Here is an 18,901-nt window from a genome sequence, read left to right on the forward strand (position 1 = left end):
CAGGGGCTTCAGAGGATTTTTGTCTCTCCTTCCCTCTGCCATGGTTCTGGGCATCTAGCAGCCAGTTGCCCAGAGGGAGGATGCCAGGTCAGAGTTGGAAGTCTTCCTTCTTTAAGATGTGGATGGCATTTTCCATCCCAAGTCTATTGGAATTACCTTGAATCACCGTGTTGTAAACAACCACCCTTTGAGTATTATAGCTCCAATTGATCTCAAAAATTATCTAGCCTCGTTTTGTCATTTTGTAGATAAACTAGAGTCCAGAAGAGTGAACTAATTTACAGAAGGCATTGCAGCCAATGTAATGGCAAAGGCAGGTCTAGAACATGCTTGCTGCCCAGTAATCTTTCCATAATACTACTGTTGCCTTCCAGCAAAAAGGAATGGATTAAGGAAACTTTTTCTACTACTTCTTTAATCCAAGGTAAGAGTATTTTAACTTTCATTTTCAAATCATACCTCGAAACTTTGTTTAATTGTTTTGTATTTGTTTTTTTTTTATGACTCCTCCTCCTCCTCCTTACTGTATCCTGTGTTATATTTATTTTTAGGTGTGACCCATGTTCCCCACTCCCCTCTGCCCAACTAGATTGTGAATTCTTGAGGGTAAGTACTCTATTTTTTTTTTAACCTTCATCACTTTGTTGTACCATAGGGTGTTCAATGTAGTAGACGCTTAATAGATGTTTAATGAATGGTTCAACCTATTTAAGAGGAAATAATATGGTGTAATTTGTAATATATTGGATGGGAATTCTGACTTTGTTACTTGTGTGATAGATGACGGCATAACATTTGGGAATTTCTATTTCCTCATCTGTCGAATGGGAGGGGGATGAATTGGAGAGGATCTCGAAATCCTTTGAGTTCAGAATGTCCATTCATTTTGTTAATGATATTGAAAATATCTCTTTTCTGTAACAGAAAGCTGTTCTTGTGCTGGTGATGAAGAGGAAGGAGCCAGACTTGGAGCCACAAGGCCGAGGTTCACATTGGTTCACATCCTGGCCCATAGGTGCCCTCCAGGGGGTCCTGGTAATGTGTCTGGGCTTCCCTTTCCAGTCTGTACTATGAGGGCACTGGACTAGGATCTGGAACTGTTTGGGTATCATGGATTCGTCTGAGGGTCTGATGAAACCTAGGGATCCCTTCTCAGAATACTTACCCTTTGTTGCCTGTATCATAAGGCAAGGAAATGCGCGATTTCAGTCAGAGGTCAGAATAAAGGATGGTTCCTCCCCCCCATTTTCCGAGATCCTGAAGACCACCTGGAGTAGGACAGAGCATTCATTATGTGGAGAAAACTCCTCTGAGCAACTTGAATGCTTCCGAACAAATTCTGGAGAGGCAGAACCTGCAGAACCCAACCCCGCAAACCAGATTTCAGCCACAACAATACAACCACACAAGAGGCTGAGGAAGCTCTGGGGGTAAGCCCACAGAATATTAGAGCTGGAAAGGCCCTCAGAAGGGAAATACCACTACTGATGGACATCCTAGGAATCATTCAGCCTAAAGTGCTTTTTTTTGTTTTTTTAAATTGTAACTTTTTATTGACAACCCATGCCTGGGTAATTTTTTACAACATTATCCCTTGCACTCACTTCTGTTTTGATTTTTCCCTTTCCTCCCTTCACCCCCTCCCCTAGATGTCAGGCAGTCTTACATATGTTAAATATGTCACAGTGTATCCCTAGATACAATATATGTATGCAGAACCGAATAGTTCTCTTGTTGTACAGGGAGAATTGGATTCAGAAGGTTGAAATAACCCGGGAAGAAAAACATAAATGCAAACAGTTTACACTCAGTGTTCCTTCCCTGGGTGTTGCTGATTCTGTCCATCCTTGATCAAATGAAACTGAGTTAGGTCTCTTTGTCAAAGAAATCCACTTCCATCAGAATACATCTTCATACAGTATCGTTGTTGACTTATATAATGATCTGGTTCTGCTCATTTCACTTAGCATCAGTTCATGTACATCTCTCCAAGCCTCTCTGTAGTCATCCTGCTGGTCATTTCTTACAGAACAACAATATTCCATAACATTCATATACCACAATTTACCCAACCATTCTCCGATTGATGGGCATCCATTCATTTTCCAGTTTCTGGCCACTACAAAGAGGGCTGCCACAAACATTTTGGCATATACAGGTCCCTTTCCCTTCTTTAGTATCTCTTTGGGGTATAAGCCCAGTAGTAGCGCTGTTGAGTCAAAGGGTATGCACAGTTTGATAACTTTTTGAGCATAATTCCAAATTGCTCTCCAGAATGGCTGGATGTGTTCACAGTTCCACCAACAATGCATCAGTGTCCTTGTTTTCCCACATCCCTCCAACATTCTGCATTATCTTTCCCTGTCATTCTGGCCAATCTGACAGGTGTGTAGTGGTATCTCAGAGTTGTCTTAATTTGCATTTCTCTGATTAATAATGACTTGGAGCATCTTTTCATATGGCTAGAAATAGTTTCAATTTCTTCATCAGAGAATTGTCTGTTCATATTCCTTTGACCATTTGTCAATTGGAGAATGGCTTGATTTCTTATAAATTAGTCACTTCTCTATATTTGGAAATGAGGCCTTTATCAGAACCTTTAACTATAAAAATGTTTTCCCAATTTATTATTTCCCTTCTAATCTTGTTTGCATCAGTTTTGTTTGTACAAAGGCTTTTTAATTTGATTTAATCAAAATTTTCTATTTTGTGATTAGTAATGATCTCTAGTTCTTCTTTGGTCACAGATTCCTTCCTCCTCCACAAATCTGAGAAGTAAACAATACTATGTTCCTCTAATTTATTTATGATCTTCTTCTTTAAATCATGGGCCCATTTTGATTTTATCTTGGTGTACAGTGTTAAGTGTGGGTCCATGCCAAATTTCTGCCATACTAATTTCCAGTTTTCGCAGCAGTTTTTGTCAAATAATGAATTCTTATCCCCAAAGTTGGGATCTTTGGGTTTGTCAAACATGAGATTACTATAGTTATTGACTATTTTGTCCTGTGAACCTAACCTATTCCACTGATCAACTAATGTGTTTCTTGGCCAATACCAAATGGTTTTGGTGACTGCTGCTAAAGCAGCAGTGCTTCAGAGGAGAAGTGGGGAGTTCAGAGAGAGATAGTATCCAGAAGGCCGTGAGTTCTGAGCCCAGTTAGAATCATGTTACTAATTTTTAGCATCCCTGGCACAACACAGCATATCATGGTCGCAATGTACAATCTTTGTAATCTATTGTTAGATTTTGGCTGGTATTTTCTTTACCATTTTTGCATCCGTATTTTTTAATGAAATTAGTCAATAATTTTCTTACTTTTTTGCCCTTCCTTAGATTTAGGTATGCTTTCATTTTACTTGAACATTTAAATTTTTCTTTCGATTTCTCTCTTCATTGTGGCATATTCACCCATCTGATGCTAATGACTCAGTTTCCATTTTAAAAAAATCATGTTAACAAATGTTGATTTTATTGGCTTTTTTCATAAAACCATTTTTGAGGTGTATTCAGTGGTTTTCTTTTATTCTACTTTATTAATCTCACCTTTATTTTTTAGGATTTCCAAGGGGGTAGGTATTTCATTGGGGATTTTGTTTGTTATTTTTAACTGGTCTGTTCTTTATCCATTTGTTGATTTCCCTCAGATCACTGCTTTTACTATCAAACAAGCGTTTAGGGAGGTTGTCTCCTTATTATCCTCTTGGTATCAAGGTTAGTTACTGCAGTGATGGTGAATTCTTCGACTTGAAAAGGCCACCAGCCAAGACAAAGCTGGAGGGGCCTCGGAAGCCCAGAGCCACAGAGGATGAACCAAGTCTCTGGTATCACGGGCCAACTTTGCCAAACAGTTCACACCAAGGAATCCTTGCTTCCACCGGCCGGCACTAAGCCATCCAGATGGGGAGCCATCAGTACCACAAATGGAGAAGTTTCGGATGCTGTGCTAAGTGCCCTTCCCTTGGCAGGACACTTCCTAGGGACGCCCACACTGAGAGAGGCTTGCCCATGTTGCCAGAACTAGCTCAATGTTTGGGAGTCTCTAAGGGAAGTCTGGGAAAGAAGACTATCAGACAGACCCCCAGCTGAAGGTCCATTATGTGTTGTCATGCCGACCGCATTGTAGCATGCCCATGAAACCTGGCTGTGCGCCAGTTCTGTGCCAGGAGACCGAATCACTCCATTTGATTCAGGATCCCCTGGTAGGATGAGGGGCCAGACCCTGGGGTCCTGCCTCAAACTAAACTGCCCAGCACGTCAACCTTACTGCAGAGAGCACACCTCTGGGAGCTGGCCACACTGTTCAGGTGCCAAATGCATGCTTGCCAAAAAAGCTATACTGTGAGGAACCTCACAGGGCAAGCCATTGGAAGATGGTCAGAAAAAGAGTCCTCTCAGGGACTCTCTACAGAGACCTTGAATGACATGGAAGACACTGTGTATTCATGACACAGAAGACACTGGCACAGGAGTACCCAGCACAGTGCTCTCATCAGAGGGTCAGGCTCTAGGAGCAAAGCAGAACTGAAATAGCCCCAAAGAAATGGGGGAGGTGCAAAATCAGAGAAGCCCCCAATGATCATATGGATTATAGGTGTCCCTCCCATGGTGGCGGCGCACTCCGAGCTTGTATCAGTCTGATCGGCAACTGTTGGACACACCGGAACTGGACTCTAACATAGGGATGTCACTTTGGGCCTCTTTGAGAAGGACCTCCAGTGTAGAACTTGCCTAGTCACTCCCCAATTAATGGGCATCCCCTCAGTTTCCTGTTCTTTGCCACTACAAAGAGAGATACTGTAATATTTTAGAACATATATGTTCTTTTGCTGTTTCTGTGATCAGCTTAGGAAAGAGACCTAATAGTGATTTTGTTGGGAAAGAAGGTATACACATTTTCAAAACCGTTAACTGCAAAATGCCCTCCAAAATGGTTTGGTCAATTCAGTTTCCAACAGGATTTTAGTGCTCCAATTTTTCCACGTGCTTTCTATTTTCCCTTCTATTTGTTATATTCCACTTCTGTTGTTTTAGCCAATCTGATTGGTGTGAGATGATCTCATAGTTGTTTTAGTTTACATTTCTTTAATCAGTGACTGAGAGCAGTTTTTCATATGATCATATGCAGTTTGACCTTTTTTAAATTAAAAGTTGGTTGTTTTAGGAACAATTTTACAGTGTTGATGAAATTGTGAATGGATCCAGCCATTCTGGAGAGTAATATGGAACACTGCCCAAAGGACCATCAAACTGTGTATACCCTTTGACCCAGCAGTGCTACTACTGGGCTTATATCCCAGAAAGACATTAAAGGAGGAAAAGGGACCCCATGTGCAAAAATGTTTGTGGCAGCCCTGTTTGTAGTAGCTAGAAACTGGAAACTGAGTGGATGCCCATCAGTTGGAGAATGGCTAAATAAATTGTGGTACATGAATGTTACGGAATACTATTGTTCTGCAAGAAACGACCAGCAGGAAGATTTCAGAAAGGCCTGGAGAGACTTACACGAACTGATGCTGAGTGAAGTGAACAGAACTAGGAGATCATTGTACATGGCAACAAGATTATATGACAACCAACTGCAATGGACCCATGGCTCTTCTCAACAGCGAGACCAATTCCAATACACTTGGGATGGAATCATTTGTATCCAAAAAGATGACTTTGGGACTGAATAGGAATCATAGCAAAGTATTTTAACTCTTTTTGTTACTTCTTTTTCTTTCTCATTTTTTCCTTTTTGATTTGATTTGTGTGTGTGTGTGTGTGAAGCATGATAAATATGGAAATATGTTTAGAAGACTTGCACTTGTTTAATAGAGATTGGATTACTTACCATCTAGGGGAGGGTGTGTGAGGAAGAGAGGGAAAAATTTGGAACACAAAATTTTGCAAGGGTAAATGTTGAAAACTATCTGTGCATGTATTTTGAAAATAAAGTTATTTTTAAAAATTGCTTGTTTAGATACTTTTAACAATTTATCCATTGAGGGATGACTTGTATTCTTAAACATCTGACAAAGTTCTCTGTATATTTGGGATATGAGCCCTTTATCTGAAAGACTAAACTTTTTCTCCTAACTTTCTACTTTCTATCTAATACCGGATACACTGGTTTTATTAGTACAAACCCTTTTTAATTTACTGCAATCAAAATAATCCATTTTAGATTTCACAATGCTTTCTCTTATGCATTCATAATTTTTCTCCTATCCATAAGTCTGATAGATGACATATTTCACATTCTCTTATTTTCTTTTATATCTTTTTTTAAATATCTTTTTTATATCTTCTTTTTTATCTTCCTTTATAATTTAGGTGATGGATCCATTTTGACCCTATCTTGGTAAATGGAATAAGATATTGGTCCAAGACTGCTTTCCAATTTTCACAACAATTTTAACCAAATAATGAATTCTTATTCCAAAAACTTAAATCTACAGTTGTCAAAAACTATACTATAGTTACTATAATTATTTACTACCACGAATTGCATTTTTGCTCAGTTTTGACTCACTTTTCTATTTCTTAACTAGTGTAAGTACCAGATAACTTTGATATACTTAATGTTTTATAATATAGTTTAAGATCTGGTACTGCTAAATCTTTTTTTCTCCAGCATTTTCTTTTGTATTTTTGATGTTGTTTTTCAAATATTTTTGGTAGTTACTAAAATTTTTGATAATTTAATTGGGATAAGTAGGTTAGTAGAGTTAGGTACAATTGTCATTTTTCTTATATTGCTTTTGCCTGTCTATGAACAATTTCTCTCCATTTATTTAAATCTGACTTTATATAAAAGGTATTTTATCATTTTACTCATGTAGGTTTTTTTTTTTTATTGTGGCAGATATACGGCTAGTTTTTTTTTTTTAATATGTGTTCTGAAAAAAAAGTTGTTTTATTATCCCATAGCCCATTCTGAATCTTTCAATTTTTTTTATTTCTCGCATTTCTAATACAATACTGAATAATCTTGATGACTATGGTTATACTTGTTTCATCTCTGATCTTATTAGGAAGGATTGTAGCTTTCTCCATCACAAATAAAGCTTACTGATGGTTTTAGAGGATTATCATTTTAAGATAAAATCCATTTATACTTTTGTTTTGAAGTTTTTTTTTTAATAGGAATGAGTGTTATAGTTTGTCAAGAGCCTATTTTTTGCACTGACTAGTATGATTCTTGTTATTTTGTTATTGATATAATCAGTTATTAAGTTTTCCTTATGTTAAATTATCTCTGCAATTCTGTATAAATCTCACAAGATCACAATGTATACTTTTTGTATACATATATACATGTCTTCTACATAGTATTTTATTAAGATTTTTCCATCTATACTCATCAATAAGATAATATATATATATATATATATATATATAATATAATATATAATGTTTTTTCTCTGGTTTTGATCTTCCTTGTTTAGGTATCAGCATTTTGTTTCATAAAAAGGAGTTTGATAGAATTCCTTCTTTGTCTATTATTCCATATAATTTAATATTGGAATTAGTTGATCTTTAAATATTTGGTAGAATTCACTTGCAAATTCATCTAATCTTCATACATTTTTTCTTAGGAAGTGTAATTATGTAATGTTTGGCTAGCTCTCTGGAGGTCCTCCAAATGGGCCTTGGTTTCAGAAGAATAACTACCATAAGAATAGTTGGGAATAAAGTCCAAAGTCTTTATTGTCTCCTTCACAGTCTGTCTTCTTCACCTGGGGCTGAGCTAGCTTTCTGGGAGACCTTCACATGGGCCTTGGTCTCAGTGAAGCAGTGAAAGAGGACAGGCCAGCCACCACAAGGGTCTCTGTCTTCAAGTCTCTTCGAGTCCTCCTCTCTGTCTGACTCTGACCTCTTAGATACTCTATTACAATTAAATCCTTTATCATACTGAGTATAAGCCAATCATTATATCACTAGGGAACCATTATTTGTTGTAAGATAAAATCAATCATACAAAACTAGAGAACTGACACGCTAAACTAGATAACTGCTGTCTTATCAATTCCACTGAGTTAACACCTTGTAAGAATCCTTGCCTCAAGTTATATTTCTCCAGAGTTCTGGCCCATTATATCTTCTGCTTTTATTTCAGAACACAAGTGATAAATCCTTCCCTTCTCAGAAAAAGGAGTGAAAACACCAAAAAGGAGGTGATCATGCCCTCCCTGACATCTCAGGAAGGGAGATGAAAATACCAACGGGAAGTGGGGAGTCAAAACAGATTTGCAGGTTTCTGAAGGGTCTCACTTGAAACAGGTATACATAAATCCATCAGTATGGGAGGTATTACACAAGCACATAGGAATATAACACAGGTTAGTAGTGATGTGACAAACAACATGAGGAATTATACATGTCCATAAGTCCTAGAAGGAAGGTATATAAATAACAATCACATACACCTCCTTCAGCAGCCAAGAGATAGTCCAAAACCAATCTATTGTCCATCACTTCATGTGTCAGAGAATCCAATGATTGCTGCAAGTTTTGAAGTCCTGCAATAGTCTCATCATGTGTCAGGGAATCTACTGATTCCTGCGGGTTCTGAAGTTCTGTAACAATCTCATTATCACCCATGCTCTTTCAGTGTCAGATGTTTCTTAGGTCTTCTCCTTTGTTTTAAGGTTTTTTTCTCTTTTTCTGTTTCTTTCAAGGTGCTCATTGGCACTCATCTGATTTCTTCTCCATCTGTAGAGACAAGAAAACCTTCTCCCCCAAGCAGTTAACCTAACTGGTCCCTTCTGTATACCACTTTCTAGATTTCTCATCACCTGGAGATTATCTTGGAGCTTCTCGAATTGGACACTGCCCTTTTGTTGGGTTAAAAAGCCTGTATTCTCCCCAATTTTAATCCCTTTCTCCCACCAGATTGCTTTTTGGCTGATTGATCATATCAGGGTACTGAATTTCTAAAGACACTCTGGGTATAAACTCGGATGTCATCATGGCCCACCTTTTTTTTTTGAGCTGGGCCCCACCTCTCATTTCCTTGGGCCAGTTTACATTCTGAGGCCCAGTGGAAGCTCTTGTGGCATTTTGTACATGGGGTTTTGGGTCTTGTTCTCTCACCCTGTTTTGTCACTCTATTTCTATGCCTACATTGAACTACACTGAACTGCCCTACTTTACCACACTGAAAGCATCGACAAGTCTCTCTAGAAGTCCCTTGCCAAGAGAGACCCTGTCTTCCCATTTTCTGCTTCATAGCCTGGGTATAATAAGCATTTGTGCCCACTGTGGCACATCATCTTATGATCTCCTCTGAAGGAGCCTAGTGTAGTCCTAGTATAATTCTTCTACAAACCTCATTAGCATTTACTCTAGAAAGTTGTTTTATCATAATTTCTATAGCTGCATTTTCTTCAATAGTTCATATGACAGCTGTTTGGGGACATCCCATAAAGTCAGTAAAGGGTTCATATGGACCTTGCTCTATTTTCATGAAGACTTTCCCTCTATCTTGCCTTACTCGGAGAGTGCTCTATGCTTTGATAGCAGCAGCAGCAATTTGCTCATATGCTATCAAAGGGTAATCAATCTGTACATCTGCATACTGACCTTTGCCTACTAGTTGGTCAAAAGTGATTTGTATATTAACTCCAGTTTATTTATTTTGGTGGTCTTGTATCCTACAGAGTTCACTATACTCTGAAAGCCACAAGTTTTGACCAGGTTCTAAAACATGTCCTTGCTGTAGATTTCCAATCATTAGGGGTTAAAATTTCATAAGCCAAATTCTCTAATACCATCTTAACATAAGATGATGTAGCTCCATAAAGAGTGCAAATCTTTTTCAGATCTTTGATAATTTCCAGATCAAAAGGAAAAAAAATTAAATCAAATTCTTCAATCACAAGGTATGCTTCTACTCTCAAATCAGATATATCCTGTCCTTTTTTTTTTTTTAGCTTTAATTAGTCCTTTTTCTAAAGGTGTCATAGGGGGTGGACAAAGCTGCTGCATGGGTGGTGCTGATTGTGTCATTGCCCTCCCTCTTCCTTCTCCCTCCACCCACAAAGGGGAAATTGAGGGTCACGAGATGGAGAATTCCCTAATGGCTCCTGCTATGAAGTACCACTATACTTAAACTCCTTGTCTAATTCTTCATGCTTTTCAGCTATTTTGTCAGTACCATCCCCCTCCTGTTCTTTCTCCTTTTTTCTTATTCTAATACTTATGTAATTCTTTAAGGCCAATTGTATTATGTTGTATATATAGAATGTTTCTTCAGGAATTGAATCAGGACCATTATCATTGTAATATTCAATTAGTTGCGCTCTCACTAGTTTCCACTTATCTGGCTCTAATTTTTCTTCCTTAGAGAACCAAGGGGACATGTACTATAATATTTCTAAGAGTTCAATGATCTGCTTCCATGTTACAATCAAACCCTTTTTTTTAAAAATTAGCTTAACTATGCACTCTACACACTTCCTTTGTGTTGGGGAAGGTTCTTTTCTAAGCATTTGTCCCATTTCAGCTGAAACACTAGTATAGCTCTTACCAAAGTTTCCTGTTTGTTTTTGTACTCATCCTATTTCCGGATCAGGGGGACTTTGCCACTGAACTCAAGATCTTTTCAGTGGGACTGCTGAGTATAAATCCTTACATCTGTGTTCGGGCACCAAAATGTAATGTTCTTTCTAGCTCTCTGGAGGTCCTCCAAATGGGCCTTGGTTTCACCAGAATAACCACCACAAGAATAGGCAGGAATAAAATCCAAAGTCTTTATTGTCTCCTTCGCCTGGGGCTGAGCTAGCTTTCTGGGAGACCTTCACATGGGCCTTGGTCTCAGTGAAGCAGTGAAAGAGGACAGGCCAGCCACCACAAGGGTCTCTGTCTTCAAGTCTCTTCGAGTCCTCCTCTCTGTCTGACTCTGACCTCTTAGATACTCTATTACAATTAAATCCTTCCATCATACTGAATATAAACCAATCATATCACTAGGGAACCATTATTTGTTGTAAGATTAATAGTTCTCTAGTTTTGTATGATTGATTTAATCACCATGCTAAACTAGATAAGCATTGTTTTATCAGTTCCATGCAGTTAACACCTTGTCGTAAGAATCCTTGCCTCAAGTATATTTCTCCAGAGTTCTGGCCCATTACACATTTACTTTTCTAAAATGGGTTTATGTAAAGGGCAGGAACTTTGGAGAAATATACATAAGGCTCAGTATAATTGATTTAGTCCTGCAACAAGATGTTAACTCAGTGGAATTGATAAGACAATGTTTATCTAGTTTTATATGAACTTAGTACTTAATATTTTAGTTCTACAAGATTGACACCTATGATAATGCACTTATAACAGAGCCAACAAGGACTGGGAGAAGGACATTCCATCTCCCACCATCATGATGGCTGGCCTGTCCTCCATTTCTCCACTGAGACCAAGGCCCGTCTGAAGGCCCTCCAGAAACCTAGCTGAGCCCCAGGCAAGGAGACAGACTGTGAAGGAGACAATAAAGACTTTTGGAGTTTATCCCTGACTATTCTTGTGATTATTCTGCTGAAAACAAGGCTGATCCTGACACCTCCAGAAAGCAAACCAGAACATTACAATTGGTGCCCGAACGTGGACTAAGGACCTACATCTGTGACTCAAAAATAGGGTGAGTAAAAAAAAAAAATAGACAAGCAGGAAACTTTGTTAAGGGCTAAACTAGCGTTTCAGCTGAAATGGGACAAATGCTTAGAAAACAGCCTTCTTCACACCAAGGGAAGTGTATAGAATGCATAGTTAAACTAATAAAAAACTAAATTTTGATTGTAACTTGGGAGCAGATCATTGGACTTTTAAAAACATTAGAGTATACATCCCCTTGGTTCTCAAAGGAAAAAGAATTAGAACAGGTAAGTGGAAACCAGTAGGACAGCAATTAATTGAATATTACAATTATAATGGTCCTGATCCAGTTCCTGAAGAAATATTCTATATATACAACATAATATAATTGGCTTTAAAGAATTACATAAGTATTAGAATAAGGAAAAAGAAGAAAGAACAGGAGGAAGAGGGTACTGATAAAACAGTTGAAAAGCATGAAGGATTAGACAAGAAAGGAATTAAGTCCAGTACTGATAAAATTAAGGAATGTGGTGCTTCACAGCAGGAGCCATTAGGGCATCCCCCACCCCATGACCTACTTGCATCAATTAACCATTCATGGGTGAACAGAGGAGGAGGGGGAGAGGCAGTGACACAGTCAGCACCATCCATGAAGCAGCTTTGTCCACCCCCATGACAAGATTACAATAGGCACTAGTTAAAAGCTAAAAATGAAGGACAGGATATATCTGATTTAGAAATAGAAGCATGCCCTGTTATTCAAGAGTTTTGACTCCAGGTCAAGAAAGGAGAAAATACACTCCTTTTGATCTTGCAAATGATCAGAGATCTGAAAAAGTATTGCACTCTTTATGGGGCTACATCGTCTTATGTTAAGAAAATTTGGCTTTTGAAATTTTAATCCCTAGTGATTGTCAATCTATAGTTTAAAACCTACACAAAACTTGTTGTGGCTTTCAGAGTATAGGGCACTTTGTAGAATACAAGACCAAAGAACTAGGCAAACTGGAGTTAATATACAAATCACCTTTGACCAACTAGCAGGTATTGGTCAGTTTGCAGATGCTTTAGCACAGATTAATTATCCTTTGATAGTATTTTCTTTGATTTTACAGCTTTGAAAATTATGTTCCTGTACATTTTTATCTTGAAATATTTTTTCAGGCAGTAATGGGTGGATTTTTTCTATTTTACTGTTTATTTCTAAAACTTCAGGGCAATTTTTATTTTATTTTTTGCTGAGGCAATTGGGGTTAAGTGACTTGCCCAGGGTCACACAGCTAAGAAGTATTAATTGTCTGAAACCTGATTTGAACTAGGGTCCTCCTGACTTTAAGACTGATGCTCTATCCACTGCACTACTTAGCTGCCTAGTTTGTTGGTCTTGTATTCTACAGAGTTCACTATACTCCGAAATCCACAAAAAGTTTTATCTTAAGTTCTAAACTATAGATTGACAATCACTAGGGATTAAAATTTCAAAAGCCAAAATAATTTCTTGAAGTATAGTGTTTTGACTCTTTGGATCATAACTGCTTAATCCAACTTTTATTTCTGCTGCTCAAAATTCACTTTGGAGCAATATTTTAAACTGTTTGGGATGAAATTTGGGAGAGCTAGGTAATTTCTTGTCTTATTCCACTATCTTCCCAGAATCCTCCATGGAGCAGACATTTTAAGGAGAAACTTTGAACAGATTATACATAGATCTTGTAGAAATTCTTGAGTCTGGCATAGTCAATTCTTTGGGAAATGGTTCAATGAGATGTGCCTCTATTATAATGGATCTTAGGAAAAGAACATTTCAGTTCAAAGCTTCTTAGAAGGGTTTTATAAATGTTTATGAATTGAGCCCTTCTGAGATGTACATATATTTTATTCCCCCTCCCCCACTTTCACTTCTGATAAATTGTATTGCACTTCAGGCAGGCAAGGATTCAATATACTACTAAATGGCTCCACTTCTCAATAGGGATTAGTTTCATATAGTGCTGGTTTTCTAAGGTATTTGTTTGAATGGTACAGTGGAAAGAGCATTGACACAAAAATCCCACTTTCGATCATTACCTGTGTGACTTCTGAGAAAATATCTTTCCCGCTATCTTAGTTCCACATTTGTAAAATAAAGGATTCAATCAGACGACTGGTACCAAGGAAGGATACCTGGTTCATGGTGACAAAGTCAGTATCAGAGGGATAAATGACTTGACCTTAGTCTTGTCTCTGCAACTAGATCTTTACTGAGATCCCTTTTAGTTTTGAGGTTTTAGATATACATGGTTCACAAGTAGGCAGAATCTTTTAAAATACATTTGACAAATAGCCATCTAGCTGATGAAGACTTGTAGAAATACTTCATCACCTCCTATAGTTTACTTTGTCCAATTTATGGTACAAAAAGCTATAAATAGTGAAAATTATGGAGCCTGAGTTCAAATTGCAGTTCTATGTTATGGGCCAGAACTTTGAACCTGAAACAAAGGAATCTTACAAGGTACTAAGTGGAATTGTTGAGACCCTAACCCTAAATGGTTATCAAGTTTAGCATGGTTCAGTATGATTGATTTAATCCTACAACAAATAATGGTTTCCTAATGATAGGATTGGTTTATACTCAATATAATGCATATAAGCTAGGAGCCTCGGCTAGGTTCATACACAGAGAGCTAGAGAAGACAAGCGTACTGGAGTCTGAAGCACAAGCCCTTGGACTCAGATTCATTCCAAGATCACCACCATTCTGTTGGCTCGATGAAATGATTCCCAAGTTCCAGTTTGTCACAGTATAAGATGAGATAACAGAGAATTTGGTTCAGAGCACAGCTTGGAAAGAATGTTGGCTTTTATTTCCTTGGGATCATAGATTTAAAGCTTTGGAGGTGTGAATTTAAGTCATAAGACCTGGGTTCAAATACCACCTCCACTTATTCACTCCAGAGGCATCAAACACTCATATACTCAACATTCCCAATTAAAATGAAATTTGGAAAATATCTTTAAAATAAATGATTATACTGTTTTCTGTTTTGGTTTTCCTGGGGGGTCTCTGAGGCAGCCTTCCTTTCAGTTCAGTAATCACCACAAGAACAGCCAGGTGTTAAATCCTTTATTATCTCCTTCCTGGGACTGGGCAACTTTCTGGAGAGCCTTTCAGACGGGTCTTGGTCTCAGTGGAGAAAGTGCAGGAGGCCAGGCCGGTCACCAGGAGCCTGACTAAAGGTGAAATGAATTTGTCTCCTTGGCTCAGAGAGCTTCTCCAAGAGCTTCTAGTGCACTTGTCTTCTCTAGCTCTGTCTCCTTCTCTCTGAGAGCTTAAGCTCCTGCCTCCAGTCTCTTGTCTTCTCTGCCTCTGAATCTCTGGCTTTGAATCAGCCTGGTTGAGGCTCTTAGCTTATGTGCTGTACATTGAGTATAAACCAATCCTATCACTAAGAAAACCATTATTTGTTGTAAGATTAAATCAATCATACTGAACCATGCTAAACTAGGTAACCATTGTCTCATCAATTCCACTTAGTACCTTGCAAGAATCCTTTGTTTCAAGTTCAGGGTTCTGGCCCATGACAGTTCTAGAACTTCCAAGATTCATCACCTCCATGAAGCCCTTCTTGATCTCATCTGCTAATTTCCTGCCCCACCCAACTAATTTATATTTAGCTACTCTATTTAGATTGTATTTGTCTTCTCCATTTGAATGTAGGTAGTTTGTAAGTATGGATTGTTTTATTTTGCTTCACCAGTGCTCAGTGCCGATAACTACTTGTCATTACTATGTTCTGTCTCCAGAAAGAGATCTCAGTTCTTCCTCTTGTAGGACAGTATCCTGAACCTACTATTTAGATGCTATATACTAAATTAGTAACTGATCACCGACTGTAGACTTAAAATGCTGTGATTTCATTGGTTTGGAGAATTCCAGATGAGAAAACCTCTATCAATACAGACGGTGCTATTTTGCCACTTATGGTCTTAGAGCGTTGCTTGGGGTGAGTGGCCCGGCCACGGAGCTGTGTCTAGGAGGATGGATGGAGCTGCATTAAGGCCGGTTGCTTCTCTTTTTCCCTTCGCTAGTTGATCTATTAGTCCCTCAAAGTAGCAGACAACATTGTAAGGCAGGTTTGATCCCCTGAGGGGTGTCTCAAGTCTGGTGCAGGGGTTTCCTGTGCACCCGGACTCCTGAAGCTTTAGCCCACGTGACCTCCCCCCAGTAGAAATAATCCTCATCCCGAGAGCGTTCTCTGAAGAGGACAGCCTGGCTTCCGGAGAGGCCTGTATGGGAGGGACTGCGGCTGAGCCTCGCTCCGTCACCCAGAGGCTCCTTTGCCTTTCCTTCTGTAACTCTGGGCAGGGCGGCCGCTCGTTCCCGGGACTAGCTCTCCCTTGGGGTCCGTGGCCATCGCCTCTGCTGGCGGCATCCCTACCTGGAAACCGCTTCCTCCCAGTCTGTACCCCGCTCTCTTCAGACCCCAGAGTGGGGGCGTCTCCTGCCAGCCGGGCGGCATGGCCAGCGGGGAGGCCGGGGGAACCTCCTCTCCCGCCCCGCTTTAAGGGCTGAGCTGGGACTTGCCGCGGGCTGTCAGGGAGGCGCAATGACCACACCGAGGAGAAAGGCCTGTGCAGACTAGGTGCAAACCTCTCCCCGAAGCTCCTCAAACGGAGGGGGCCCCGGCGGCCCGTGGGGTCTGTGCCTCACGTACCTGGGCGCGGGGCAGGGAACGGTGGGTAACAGTCAACTCCGAGCTGATGCGACCCCCGCCAGCGGCGGGTCCAAGGTGTTCCGGGCCGGGGCGGCGGCCGCCGTCCCCGTGGCGCTTCCGACCACACCCGCGCCGCACAAACGCCAGGGGTCGTGTGGCAGCGGCTCGGGCAGCAGGGCCAGAGGGGTAAAGGTTCAGACACCTGATGCGGCCTTCACTGGGGCGGAAATTAGAGCCGCTGCCTTTCCGCAGCCGCGCCGCCCTCGCTCTCTCCGGCCAAGGAAGCGGGGGCTTCTCGGTCCCAGTCCAGCTTGGGGGACCCCCCACGGCGCCCAGCCGGGGGGGGGGGGGAAGGGAAGGGGGGAAGCCCCAAGCTCTCCCCCGGCCTGCGGGCGGATGCGGAGCGGGGCCAGTCCCGAGGCCGCTCCCCGCGGGGCGCCGCGAGTGCAGAGGGCGCCTCCCCCAGGGCTCCCTGCGGGCCCAGCTCGGGCGGGCGGGCGGGCGGGCCTGGCAGGAGGACGGAGCCGGGACCGAACTGCGAGGGCTTCCCGGCCCCGCGGCCGCCTCCCTCCGGCACAGGCACGTGGGGGCCGCCCTCCCGGAGCTCCTTGGGGAGGCCTCGGAAACAGCAAGGCCCGTGTTCCCCGGCCCTTCCCCAGCACGCGGGGGCGCCCTCGGACGTCCCCAGCCCCGGGCTACGCTTCCAGCCCGCATGGGAGGGGAACGAGGGGCCCTTGCTCCCCCTGCTCCCCGGGCCCATCCCCAGGCAGCGCCCATTCCCAGGCAGGGCCCGGCGTGCATATGGCGGCCGGAGGGGGTTTCGGGTAACGCCCAAACCGTCTGCCCAAAAGCCTGCCGTCCACCTCGCCCGAGAGCGCTTTTCCCCTGCTTCTCTCGGCCCGGCCACCGGGGGTCTCCCTTCTCCCGCGGCAGGGGCTAAAACCTGGAAGGAAGGGAGGCGGCGGCCGCCGCTGCGGGATCGGCGCCTACAGCGTGCGACGGCCACTGCGCATGCTCGGAAGGCTGGGGGCGGCTCCGCTCACCGAGTAGGGAACTACAGGGCAGCGCGCGCCTCCATGATCCGCGGCGGCGGCGGCGGCGGCGGCCGGGAGCGGACGCGTCGCCCTGGGGCGGGAGCTGCCGGCTTGGAGCGAGCGCCCCGGACGCCGGGGCTGCCCGGCCTGCCGGGTGAGTAGCGTCAGTCCGCAGCAGCTCGCGGCCCGCACTCGGGCTCCGGCGCGGCCGGGTTGGCCCGCTCTCTGGCGGAAGCCCGGTCCGGGCTGGGGCTGGCGGGGGGCGGTCTCGCGGCGCGGCCTGCGCGGCCTGCGGGCTCCCTCGGAGCCGGTGCTGCAGGAGAGCCGGCGGCCGGGAGGGGGAGCAGCGACCCGGAGAGCGTGTCCTTCTCGGGCTGGGCCGGGCTTCGGCCTCAGCGCTGCTGGAGGCAGGGAGGAGGAGAAGTGGCTGCTAAGGCGAGCCGAACCCAGTCTCGCGACCCCCTGTGAGGCGGGGGAAAGGGAAGGAAAGGCTAGGGACGGGGGAGGGGCAGGCCCCCCGCTGAGAGACAGCTGCGGCCAGAAGGGGCGGGGCAGGGCGGGGCAGCGGGAGCCTGGCCCAGACGTCCGCCCTGCAGGCCGCGTGGGATTCCGAGTGGGAGCCGGAACCTTCCTGTCTACTCTCATAGGCCTCCCCTCCTCCTGCCCCCAAGGCGCTGGGAAGCCTCTAGGAGCGTTGCGTCCTTGGGAGACGGGTGTGCACGGCCTCCGACTGGAGCTAAAAGGACCTCGGACCCCCGAGACTCCCGGGCACGGAAGCCCAGCCCACGGAGCTTCTCCCCTTTGTCCCTTCATGAGCCCCAAAGTAGAACTGGTGCCGAGGGGCGCAGACCTGGCGGACAATGCAGTCTCGGGGGGATGGGAGGTCCGGGGGAGACAGACCTGGGGGATTGCAGAGCTCTGGGGGGGCCCGCTTACGTAGGGGAGCGCGATCCTTGGGGGGGCTTCTGGGGGGCACAGGTGCCGCGTTTCCGGCGGCGGCACCGAGCTCCCCAGAACGGAACTCACGCGTGGGGCAGCCCCGTGACGTCACACGGGGGGCAGTCCGCGCCGTGAGCTTCACGGCGTGGGCACGCTCGGGCAGCTGCTCAGCGTCCGGTGAAATCTCCCGGGGAGCAGAGGCCGTCGCAGCCCGGTCCCGGAGGCCCAGCCCGGCGGGCGTAAGTATCCCGCCCCTTCGGCCCCCGCCTGGAGAGGTCCCGGAGCCCCCCTTCTTCCAGGAGGCCCCTGGGCCGGCCCGTTCGGTACGGACTTAGGGCGGCGCCCATGTTTTTATTCCCCGAGTTCGGGGGATGGCCCCGGCTGCGTGAGAGAAAGAGCTGGAAGGAGGAAAAAGCCCAGATGAGCGCGGACCACGCGCTACGCAAGGGGTTCAGGAATCGGACCTTGTTTCCGCTTCTGGCCCGCGGGGGTGCCCTGTCAGGCTTCCGCCTCCCCGCGGTTTTTGTTAGCGCCGGGCCCTTTTTGGGGCTCTCGGATGCTCCATCGGGAGGGAGCGTTCCTGCTTTGCGATTACTTGGGGTCGCCGGGGGCACTTGGGCGGGGCCGGCCCCGCCGCCAGCAGC

General features: G+C 43.9%; 1 protein-coding gene across 8 annotated transcripts in view; it reads left to right on the forward strand.

The window, feature by feature from the left end:
* Positions 1 to 18,901, forward strand: part of ZNF518B (zinc finger protein 518B) — a 77,299-nt gene that overhangs the window by 12,780 nt on the left and 45,618 nt on the right. For 6 of the 8 annotated variants that reach the window (XM_031942101.1, XM_031942102.1, XM_031942100.1 and 3 more), the window contains exon 1: positions 17,390 to 17,472. The exons of 1 other annotated variant lie outside the window; for it this stretch is intronic. The gene's annotated coding sequence lies outside the window, so the exon portion shown is untranslated. Of the gene's footprint in view, positions 1 to 17,389; positions 17,473 to 18,236; positions 18,497 to 18,901 lie in introns of those variants that run through there. One more of the 8 variants, XM_023506099.2, reaches the window with a different exon arrangement.

The sequence above is a fragment of the Sarcophilus harrisii genome, chromosome 6 (assembly GCF_902635505.1).
Source record: "Sarcophilus harrisii chromosome 6, mSarHar1.11, whole genome shotgun sequence".
NCBI lineage: Eukaryota > Metazoa > Chordata > Mammalia > Dasyuromorphia > Dasyuridae > Sarcophilus > Sarcophilus harrisii.